The sequence below is a fragment of the Calidris pugnax genome, unplaced genomic scaffold, assembly GCF_001431845.1.
Source record: "Calidris pugnax isolate Ruff unplaced genomic scaffold, ASM143184v1 scaffold303, whole genome shotgun sequence".
Lineage (NCBI taxonomy): Eukaryota > Metazoa > Chordata > Aves > Charadriiformes > Scolopacidae > Calidris > Calidris pugnax.
In genome coordinates this window covers 85096-97651 of record NW_015091087.1, presented here as the reverse complement: position 1 = coordinate 97651, position 12556 = coordinate 85096, and positions in this window count along the sequence as shown.

Sequence of the window (12556 nt, the reverse complement as noted above, 5' to 3'; positions counted from 1 at the left end):
CAGTTAAAACATTCCCTCATGGGGTTTTCCCAGTCAGAAATACTGTCTGGAAGTGAAATCTGTGAATCTGGATTTGGCAGGAACCCAGATGGAGCGTAAACCAGAAGAAATCTGGACATCTCTGCTAAAGTCAACCACACTCCAGGTACCTCTGGACAATGAAAGTTCATTCAGATTAACTGTGAGGAAATGGGCAATGAAGAGCTGCCTTCTGCTGGTAGAAGGTGATGAGCTCTCTGATTTTTATGCACCCCGTGACCATGGTACAGCCCACGATCACACTGCAGTTATTTCCAAATTGGTCTGTGAGTGCCTGTACACACCAAGGCAAGGGAGCAGAGGGCCCTCACAACCATCTTTCTGCCCAGGATCTGACTGCTGACTTCTAGTCTAGCAGGACAGCCAGTCCTCCTTCACCAGACCCTCTGCAGCACAGCTGATGGGCTGGCCAGCCCCTGGCCACAGAGCGATTCCAGCAAGCCCACTTAGGCCTGTCTGGTCCTCCTCATGGATGGGGGTAAAGTTCTCTTAGATCCAAGTGTTTCGGTGGTCTCCTTAGGCAGGACTGCCACTGCGGGTGACCTAGGCTGGGGTGAGGGATCTGCTTTTGCCACTCAGTGCCCAGTAACCCTGAGGGCCAGCTGTAGCGAGATGGGCCATTGCTGTTGCCCCTGGCAGCTCTGCCATGGAAAGTAGGAAGAAGAGTGAGAGGTCATGAAAATGGCCAAAGTGAAGTTGTTGATCTCTTTTTGTCCACCTTCTATAAATAGAACCTACACTTTTGGTTTCAGTTTTATTTTTAGTTGTGTGGAGAACATTGTGTTCTTGTTCCCATTGCTGAAATGGCTCCTAGGTCTTCTTCCCATTCTTCTGTGATAACAGCCCTGGGCAGAGGAAGATGTGATTTCTCAGTAGCTGGGAGATGTTTGCACGGCAAGGCCAAATATACAAGAATCACACAGAATCACAGAATGATGTGGGGTTCGAAGGGACCTCTGGAGATCATCTAGTCAAACCCCGCTTTGGCAAGCAGGTCCACCTAGAGCAGGTTGCACAGAGCTCGAGTTCCCCTCTCAAGATGCCTACAGGAGGGTGGAGAGATGCCAGGGACCACACACCAGCAGAAATGGGGTTGGATGCTGCCATGGCTGTGCCCCGTCACTGGAGGATGAAGAGTCTGGTGAGGCTTGCACCTGGTGCTGCACTTTGGGACTTGCCAAGGTGGGTGCCACCAGGCAGGGGAAGCTCCCTGCACCAGATCCCACTGCTCGGTGAGACCTGTTGTTTAGGATCATCCCACATCTGGCTGCATTTGCTGCAGGAGAAGCAGCTTTCTTCCCTCTGGCAACCATGCCTTTAGGGCCTGCAGGACTCGTTAACTTCTCAGAAGTTTTAGAGGCTGGCATTTTTTGCAGCAGCTGTAAATTCAGTCTTAGTTGGAGAAATGTTATTGGTCTCATTCCCTCCTCCTTTTCTTCTGTGGTGTCTGCCCTTCCTTCACTTTCTTAAATAGCTCTCCTGCTTCTGTTTCTGCCCAAAGCAACATTTGCCTCACAATGCAGTGGGCTGAAGCAACACACTCGACATTTTTTTCAGTGGATGCAGCTGTTGCTCTTTCTAGCAAAGACGTGACCCTGTGGCACTGCGATTGCCTTTCTGCACCGCAGCGTGCAACCGCGCACGTAACCCAGTCCAACTGCCCCCAAGACGGGGCAGAAGCTCTAGCTTTTAATCAAGCAGCTTTGGGCTAATATTGAAGAACGTGAAAGTAATAGAGGATTTGCATGAAGGAATGAAGCTGCAGAGGAGGTTTCAAACAGGCCAAATCCAAATCTTGCTTCCAAATTGGCCATCTGTTTGCAAAATATATATCAGCAAATGCTATAATTTCACGGACGTGACTTGGTTCCAAGTTGCCTGTGGTAACTCTGAGGCTTGACTAATGAAGTTTTGTAATAGGTGTCTTCACTACTTGCTCTAGAAAGCATCCGTGCCGACATTTCTCAAACATTGAATGCAAAGGCCTAGAAGTTCCTTTTGGATTTGAAATAGGGTGCTATTAAGCAAGCCCATTTTGCAAGTTCTAATCTCACGCCAGGAAACACTACTCTTGTGAAGAGGTGACCATCAGAAAAGTGTGTCCAGTTTCTTTCCAGTAAGATCTGGGCTGAGCTCATATCTCTCAGGACAGATGCAGGATAGGTATTCATGGGAGTTTTGTGCAATAGCAATAGATGAGGAGATGCTCAAAACTCTGAAGTTTGCAGAGGCAGTGACAGTAAATAGTTCCTGGAGGTCGTAAGGGACCAAAGATAAAAAACTGAAGTGGGTCTTTGTCCAGGTGAATAGCATTGATGCTGTGCATGTAAATGCTTCTAACCACAATGCACAAATTCTGCTTCTTGCAGTGTCTTGACCACTGTACGTGCTGCAAATATTTCACATTCTTTTTTTAACCTTTTTTTTTTTCCTTTTCTTTACGAGCACATTAATGTAGCCAATTTCAAGCCACCATCTAGAGGGTTTCATTTCTCAGGTGAAGAAGGTTTATTTGTTATTTGACAGTGAGAGTTCTCACACAGGGTATGAGAGCTGCTTGGGGCTGGCGGTTTTGTTACCAGTGTGTATGGTGTTTGTAGCATGCAGGTATTAAGAGGTTGTGAATCTTGTCTTGGAAAGTTTTAAGGATGACTGTATTTATCAGCAGACTCATAGGATTTTAACATTTAATCCAGCTCTAAGAAGGTCTCCAAGAAAAATAAAATTTCATTTACCCACGGTTGATAGGAAGTTCAATTAATTCTAGCACTTGGGATTTCAGTTGCTATTTTCCTAAAGTAGGGTGGCTTTTCCTGGAGGATTCTTGACGTCACTGCTGTACTGCTGCTTTGATGATAAGGTCAGGTAAACTTTTAGTAAAGGATAGCGGGGAACAATTGTTTTCCAGTAGAAATATAGTACATTTTAAATGTAGAAAATTAGTCCCTTAGATGGAATGTAGTCATCACCTTATTACATGTTTCTAAGGTGTACTGTGGCAGAAAATCTCAAGAGAGCAAGCTGTTAACCATGCAAACTCATCTGTGGCTACTTGTTATTTTTGCCCTTCATACTTGTCTGAGATAGATAGATAGATAGATAGATAGATAGATAGATAGATAGATAGATAGGATAATGCTGCCTGCAGATGCTGGTGAGGAACAACCTCTAAAAGAGACATCGGGTAAGGCTGGAGACATCCTCTTAATTTCTCCTTTTGGTTCTTCTTTCTGTCCTTTCAAAACAAAACCTAAACAAAACCACCAAACCCCCCAAAGGTTTTGTCTAAGTGCTACCATTTAAATGTGTTAGGAACGCATTTTGGTGTCTTCATCTGTTAAGAGATTAAAATTCTCACTTCGCTACACTGAAAAAGCTTCAGCCTACTTCAGCTGAGCACGAATTGAGTGTCAGATACACCTGATTTGGGAAAGGCAGGGTGTCTAATTTTGCTGAGGAGGGCAGATGAGCTCTTGACATACTGACTCGATGTGGTGTTCACAGCATAGAATGGCACCCAAACACTTGCTAATAATTTCTGCTTTGGGCAGAATGCATTGGTAGTTGGATTTATTAATGATTTGAAACAGATGGTTTGTAGTCCATTTTGCTATCATTTACTAGAGAGGTCCCCTTGAGCTACAGTCATCTTGTATATTTTGTCCCCTGCTAACCTGATCTCCAGGTATAGTAACTATTGTCTGTTATTTCTCAAGTAGTGTGAAAATGCAAGTGTACAATTTCACGTTCATCTTAGAATAGCACAAGTGGAAATGTCAGTAGCTTTTTCACATAGATACATTGCACTTTTTATATTGCTTTACTTTTTATAGTTTTATATTGCAAAAAAATTGATACTAAGCTTTCTCATGATATTTAAACATACCGCAAGAAAATTAAAATGCTGCCTAAATAAGCCCTGTCTAGAAACCGTAGACTTTTCCTCATTGAGAGAACAGGTATAAATTGTTTAGGCTGTGCAACAAGAAATGGACTTCAGGAGCAAACCATGGTTGACCAAGGTTTCTCCCTTTGGTTGGTGCCAGTGTTGAGACAGGTAGTCCTGAGATGGGGTCAGATTCAGATTTTGACAGCACCCAGGTCTGAGGTTGTTTAGCCCAAATGTCTCAGTTTGTGTTGTCTCCATTTAACCTTTTTTGCATGAGGGTGTGTGAGTATGTGGATACATAAATGGCCTTACTCTTCCCCTCAAGTCTGCGCTAGCGAGTTGGGACTTAATTAAACTGATGAACTGAAACTTATTTATTTGATCACTGTTGGGAATTATTTTTAAAAAGTGATGTATTTGACACATATTTAAAGAAAGTATGGCATCCTTGAAGTGAACAGTGTGTGATATGAGAAAGGAGAGGAGGGAACAAGCAGCTAAAAACAGCAAAGTTAGCAGTCTAAGTGGCATTGTGCACAGACAGATGGGTACCAGCTGGCTTTTTGGTAGATACTAAGATATACTGTATGAACTGGGGAAGGAGAATGTGCTTTAACTGAACACTGCTAATTGTAGAATAAAAAAGAGCCATAAAAACCTTCATGAAACCTAAATATTTGGTGTATATTTGGCCATATTTGGTGTAAAGTACATGTTTTTCTTTAATATTCAAACAGGAAAACGTTTCAAGTTGTTTCAGTCTCTGGCGCTGCTGGAAAAAAAAACCTCTGGATACATGATAAAATGAGTATTTATTGTGTATGACAGATGGGGAAGGGAACTGATTTTTTGAGCCAGGCAAAAATGATACATGGATTCTTTTTGTTGAAATGTTGATTAAATCTGTCACAAGAAGAAAACTGGCAGTGAACCAAAAAGTGCAAGACCACCCATTAGAAAAACATTAATTTTGTATAACATATTCCAATTTGATAAAGTGAAGAGTCCATTAAAAAAAACAACCAAACAAACAAACCCCCCAAAACCTCAAAACAGCAAAAACACAAAGAAACAGAAGGGTGAAGAGCCAGGTCTGAAAAGTGCAAGTGAAATACTGATGTGACAAATTGCACTGTGTGTCCACTTCCGCAGCGCTGGCTCCACAGCCACTGATCCAATATTCATAGCCTTACCAGCAGGAATAACTGCAGAACAGCATATTCCTTCAACTCCAGCTGCTGGAAGGAAATGTTAACAGGAGACTTGATGTTTAAATTCTCTAAAAACCCCAATGTTCTGCCTTGGTACCTTGGTATGTTGAGCAGGTCGTGCTACCATCCAGCCTAGCCAGCAAGAGCTCTGGATCATATTTAGGGCAAGATTAATGTGCCTGCCATTCACACTAACTGCTGTCCCATTTTAGTACATTTATGCAAGGGGTGGTGGTGACTGAGGTCATCAAAAAGAAACACTTGAACATCCACCAGAATTGGAGAAATGTAGCTTGGAAGCATCCCACAATGTGGAACAAATTTCTTGTCATTTTTGTTAGGGGAGAAAAAAGCATGCAGGTAATGTTAGTGGTAATAGAGCTCCTGCAGAATGTCATTGTTAGTAATTTGAGCTGCAATTCCCAAACTCTTGGATCCTTGGGGCTGCAGAAAAATTTGAAAAGATACATCAACAGGCCACATTAAACTTTAAGACGTGAGTGATTATACGGGCCATTTGGCCTGGTATCTTCCAGGACATATTTCCAGAAGCAAATTCTAATTGTTCTTGGCTACTTTCCTTTCATCTCATTCCCCAATGTTGCTGACTTGCTCAGGTTGAAAACTGAACCAGTTCAACCAGGGTGAGCGTTTTGTTGTCAAGTGAGCAGCAAACTTGTCAAAATCAAATTTGTAAAGAGGAAGCAAGTTGAAGCTTCTCGGCGTGTGGCAATTCTTCCGGAACAGGGCAGGCAACACGCAATCTGGGATGGCCCCTGGGGACCACAGATCAATGAATACTGGCATGGAGATGTTGCCTAAGTAAACACAGTCACAGGGTCTTGTTTCACAAGCGTGTCTTCCTATTACTTGAGTAGTAATAGGATGCTTTTTGTACAGTAAACTCTGGGTACCTTATGGCTACCTCATTCATCTAGAAAACCTGAGACCTACAACTTCATGAGCCAGAGTGCAAAGCATGAGGTTCGGAATGAAACAGATGCAAGGGGTGAATTGTTTTCAAACATGAGATTGTCCTCCAGGGCATATCTACATTTTCAGCTGCATATTTGTGCAGGAGTTACATATAGTTGCGTGAGTAGTGCACGTACAGTACATTTTGTTCTGCAATCAGTGTCCATAGGTTTCATTTCACTATGTCCTGCATCAACACAAATTGCCAATAAGCACTGTGAGTTCTCGTCAGCTGTCCCATCAAGCGTTGCTCCATGCTATCCTGGATGTTTTCAGGAAACCTGTGCATGTTCTGTACGGTGCCCTAGAGAGTACGGGACATCTTGGGTGCACCAGTGTCATCCCTGCAACTCTACTGCTCCTGCAAATGGGTGCCTTTTTAAAATTCTGCTTCCTTGCATGGAGAAAGCCTTGATGTACTTTGTGGTCTTTGCACATAAACAGGGGATTGGTGAATACCTGATTCTTAAAGTAACGAGAAAGACATAAGCAATCAGCCAGTCCTACCTCTACAGACCGGTCAACCCAAAGCAAGCACAGTGCTGGGGGTCAGAGGGGTGGGATGGCTGGGAAAGTCCTCCATTACATCAAAGGCTACTTGCCTTGGGTTGTGGGAAGAGCTTGCTGCAATGGCCTGCCAACGTGAGAACTCCCCCATGTAGCCTTTGCTCTTTGCAAACTTGCTGCCTATTGTTTGCTAACCCAGTTAGTAGATGATGATGATGGTGCATGACAGGGGAATGTGCAATACCCCCATGAAGTGTCTTTGCCCATCACTAAGTGGTAAATGGGAAGTTTTTCACGACTAGACACGTCTGGACTTTTGGGGCTGCATGGTGCTGGATTCATCTCCAGGGAAGAGAACAGAAGGCACAGCAGAAAATATTGTTAGAGAACTTTTACATTCAACATTACACATACATGTGGTTCTGTCTGTCCTACCTCAAGAGGTGTATAAAATTACAAAATGTACATACATGGGCAGCAAGAATGTCAGAGGACCTGAAGCTGTGTCCTCTACATCAAGGTTCAATACCTGATAGCACAGAAAAGAGCTGGAACCTGGAGGGTACGGTCAGGGCTAAAAGTCTGGGGTAGTACAGAAAAGGAGAAGATTGCATGTTTGCTGATTCTCACACTACTGACTCTAGAGGGCAGCCCATGAATTTATCAGACTGTATGTTTAAAATGTACAAAAAGGAGTGGTATTTTTCCATCAGGAACGTATCTAAGCTATGGAACTCATTGCCACAGGGTGTCGCAGAGGCTGGAGGTATTCATGGATACAACAGATTCCTGGAAGCCAAGTGGTGTTGGAATCAATCCTTTCTGGAGACTCTGCTGGTTGCCAGAAAACACAAGGGGAAAGGTCATACTACACACACTGTGTTCTTATACTGCCTTAAACATCAGCTGCAGATTGCTCTCAAGACCAGATATGGTGCAACATAGGCTTTCAGTTTGACCTACTGTGACTGCTCTGACATTCTTACCATTTCAGATTCCTCAGCCATCACGGATATTTCTCTGTGATGCTGCAAGCCCATGGATGGGGTGAAAGATCTTCAGAAGATCTCAAGGTGTTTTCCACTACTTTTTTTATCAGGAAGGTTTTTCCTATACATTTATGTGTTGCTTTTTCTCCTGATCAGCTGCAGAGTACATTTTGTCCTTGGCTTACAAAGCATTTACTGGCAAAAAAATTAACTATTTCCTAGGTAAACTGCAGTGTGTATATATGCACACAATGAAGAAAGTAGCCGGACAGAAAAGTAAAGACAGTGTCCTGTGATCAAGGCTGAACATTGCTGAGAAACACCTTCATATCATGAGAGCTGCTGGCTGTGATGTGGGCTAATATTGAAAGACATGCAAATAATAGAGGGTTTGCATGAAGGGATGGAGCTGCAGAAGAGGTTTTGAACAGGCCAAATCCAAATCTTCATGAAATGAACAAGGTACATGGCTGAGAGGCCTCACTACAGTGGTGCAAAGATGGAGAATGATAGAGTTGAACTACCAACAGCTTATCCTGGATTTGTACCACTCTGTGCACTGTCCATCTTCTGTGTCCTGGCCCTACTTCTGCTCATGCCCACCTTTTACTGTGGCTGTATCAGCAAGTAACTTACCTGTGTACAAAATAAAGCTTCTTTTAACAGCAAAGGATAATAAAGTCCCTCATCTCGATATGTGATCTCGTCAGAGCAGCCTGGGCATGACTGACAAGGGCGCCGGGAGGAGAGAGGTCTGCAGAGGGGTGAGCGTTATGGAGGAGATCAGCTTAAGAGATGGAGAAGAACGTGTGTGAAAGGCATAGCAGAACTCGCCTCAGAGTACAGATGAATTGACACCCATTTTGCTGCAGGTAAACGAGAAAAATCTGTTCCTGAATGGGGCTTGAAAATGTGCATAAAATACAGGGTTTGCAAACCCTGCACTTTGTTGAACATGGAACAGCTGAATTCAAAGCAACTTGGGTTTACCCACGACAGATTCTGAGTCAGGCATAAACTCTGTTGAAAGCTCAGTCTCTTTAGTCCATTACTCCTCCCGTGCACCAGCTTCGGGTGAAAACCCCTCTTACAAAAAACATCGAAGATAGCACATGAACAGCATCCTTTCCTCAAGGTGCTGTTTCTTCATCTTCTCAGAAAGCCCTGCCTCAAGGAACGGTTCTGCCAGGCATTTTTCTTTATGACAACATGACAAGGTTTTGAAACGCTGATTCAAGTGGAGTGTTAAAACCAGTGGCTGGTTACACTGCTAAGAAAACACTGTGTATCTCCCTTTGGCAGACTCCAGTGCCAGAAAATTTCAGCCTTTTCCTCTGTTCCACCAAGCCTTCAGAAATAAGAATAATTTGATGATATACTAGAAAAATCCTTTTCTGCTCTTATAGCAGTGATTCTAGAAAGTGAAGAAGCAAATTTATCCTAAGACAAAGAGACAAGTGGCCTGAGCATGCTTCTGAGGGTGACATCCTGGTTCTGATGGCTCCATGAGTGCTTAGCTGCAGGGGCTCTGCAGGGGGCTGTCAGCCTCTAATAAACATGGTACCACCAGCAAACTCATTAACGGATTTTGATCTAATATGACACAGCACTGCTGCTACTGATTTTTTTTGGGTGTGTTGTAGAACTATATAAAGTAAATGGTTTTTAATGTAGTCCTGGGATTCCCGCTATACATGTAAATTCCTCTAAAGTGTTATTAATAAGGAAGCTTTTTCAGCTGGTGTTTTGCTGTTGGGTGTGTTGTAGAACTATATAAAGTAAATAGTTTTTAATGTAGTCCTGGGATTCCCACTATACATGCAAATTTCTCTAAACTGTTATTAGCTGTGTTATTAATAAGGAAGCTTTTTCAGCTGGTGTTTTGCTGTAAAATAGCTTTAAGTTTCTGCAAACATTTGCCAGTTTACACTAACCAGTTTTTGCCAGATTACTCTGTTGTCCCCTGGCAAGCACAGTCAGCATCCTGTAGCTCTTCCACTTTGCATGGGGCAATGCAAAAACGGACAGCAGAGCAGGAACATAAAGCCTGCAGGGCTTTCATTTTCACCCTTTTGGGGACTTTTGCAATTGGAATACAGCCCTTCCCCTCAGCAGGTGGCAGCCTCTGTATTTCTCCGTGTATGGATAAATATATGTCTTTTCTCTCTTCTCTTCTCTTCTCTTCTCTTCTCTTCTCTCTCTTTTGTCTCAATGTACATATAGAAAGAGAGAGAGTGAGTTTCTAATGACTCTAAAAATTACTTCTCTTCTCTTCTCTTCTCTTCTCTTCTCTTCTAATCCTTTTCTGCTCTTAGAACAGTGATTCTAGAAAGTGAAGAAGCAAATTTATCCTAAGACAAAGAGACAAGTGGCCTGAGCATGCTTCTGAGGGTGACATCCTGGTTCTGATGGCTCCATGAGTGCTTAGCTGCAGGGGCTCTGCAGGGGGCTGTCAGCCTCTAATAAACATGGTACCACCAGCAAACTCATTAACGGATTTTGATCTAATATGACACAGCACTGCTGCTACTGATTTTTTTTGGGTGTGTTGTAGAACTATATAAAGTAAATGGTTTTTAATGTAGTCCTGGGATTCCCGCTATACATGTAAATTCCTCTAAAGTGTTATTAATAAGGAAGCTTTTTCAGCTGGTGTTTTGCTGTAAAATAGCTTTAAGTTTCTGCAAACATTTTACACTAACCAGTTTTTGCCAGATTACTCTGTTGTCCCCTGGCGAGCACAGCCAGCATCCTGTAGCTCTTCCACTTTGCATGGGGCAATGTAAAAACGGACAGCAGAGCAGGAACATAAAGCCCACAGGGCTTTCATTTTCACCCTTTTGGGGACTTTTGCAATTGGAATACAGCCCTTCCCCTCAGCAGGTGGCAGCCTCTGTATTTCTCCGTGTATGGATAAATATATGTCTTTTCTCTCTTCTCTTCTCTTCTCTTCTCTTCTCTTCTCTTCTCTTCTCTTCTCTTCTCTTCTCTTCTCTTCTCTTCTCTTCTCTTCTCTTCTCTTCTCTTCTCTTCTCTTCTCTTCTCTTCTCTTCTCTTCTCTTCTCTTCTCTTCTCTTCTCTTCTCTTCTCTTCTCTTCTCTTCTCTCTCTCTCCTCTCCTCTCCTCTCCTCTCCTCTCCTCTTTTGTCTCAATGTACATATAGAAAGAGAGAGAGTGAGTTTCTAATGACTCTAAAAATTACCATTGGAATGCCAAGGAGTATATGCCTTCTTATCTCCATTACTTTCTTGGGTATTTTAAAATCCAAAGATCCTGTGGGTTCTGAATGGGACATGTAATTACAACCCTCTCATCTCAGTTCAGTTTCATAAGCATGTCATGAAGTGGCAGCAGCTCTGAACCACTGAGGAACAGCAAGGTACCCTGTTACTGGGTCCTGTGTCCTTGCTGTGCCAAGCTGGCCAGTTACAACTTCAAGGGAGCCAAAGATGGTTAAAGGTTCCAAATAGTGCTGCCATATCATTGTGGTATTAAATGGTTAAATTCAGTTCCTTATTTTTTCTTTTATTCCCGTAACTATGGTATCAAGCCAAGAACCATATCAATTATTCATACATCCTGACGAAACCACACTGCCTGGGAAGTCTATTCACAAGAACTTGTACATTAATCAAAATAGTAACTTGTAGACGTCCTGAGATCTTTCAGCTTTCCATGAAGACAAAGGGAATGGCTCAGCACTTATGAGAAGGTCAGGTTTGATGACCTCAGGGCTCTGCTGGTTCCCCAGTGAAATAGATGTCCCTAAGACAGCAGACCCTGGAAGCTACAGCCAGAAGGACCAACAGGGATCTCAGTTTTGTTGGGAAGGCATCTTTCAATCCAAGGATGCTTTGAAGGAAAACCCACCACTTTCTTGCAATCTTTCATTAAAGTTACTCAAATTTCCCTGTACATGGTAAACCCTCATGTTGGGTTCTCCTTACTTCCAATTAACTAAATCTGAATGCTCCTCCAGCTTGCAATTAAGGAAAATTTGTATTCTTGTTAAAACCTCTTCTTTATTCCAGCTTGCAATTAAGGAAAATTTGTATTGTTGTTAAAACCTCTTATTTTTTTTTCAAGATAGAATTGATAGGAATGATTTAAAAAATGACATTAAATATCATCTTGATTTCCCATCATGTACAAAATCCTCCCAAAGTCTTTAAAAAACAGTTGCTGCAACGATGAGTTCCCTTTTCAACTAGTACAGAACACCATGTACTGGAGAAGGGCTTAGGTCTGTGCATTTGAAGACTGAAATCCTCCTAAGATTAGTTTTGCTGCCCCATATGTATTCATACTCCTGTTACATGGTCAGCCTTTGTGAATATAACAGAACCCTCCAAGTTCAGCTGTTTTTATTAAAATAAATGTATGCATTAACCTGAATGAATGGTACAAAATCTTACTTTTTTCACTGCTTTACAGTGTATGTGCACCAACTGAACAGATAAATATAAGAGAAAAAGAAAGACTAAGCCTACCTCATCTTTATTGCCAGCAAACGTTACCACATAACACCACTTTAGGTGCTCTTGCATTTCTTCTTTAGGAGCAAAATGGTAATATTTGGATTGTTTTTTTTTTTCTTCTGAACTGACTATTTCTCCTAATTCCTGTTTTCAAATACACTGATTCCTCCCTCCCCCTCTCCCCCCCACCCATTGAGACACAGTATCATCTGTTGCATCTACTAATTTGTTATTAATTTATTTGTAACCCACTCTTCCATTATATCACTCATCCAGAACAAGTCTAATCTTGTCTTAATTTTTCCCTAGTAACTCTTGATGCCAGTCAGAATTGCTGACCATCGTAACACTGAACACAGGACAAGTACTAAGGGAGGATGCCACGTACAACTGAAACTTTGGTGTCTTTGTTTCTATACCACATGCACTGTATATGTGTTGCACTGTCCCCTCCACCCAAGCCCCTCT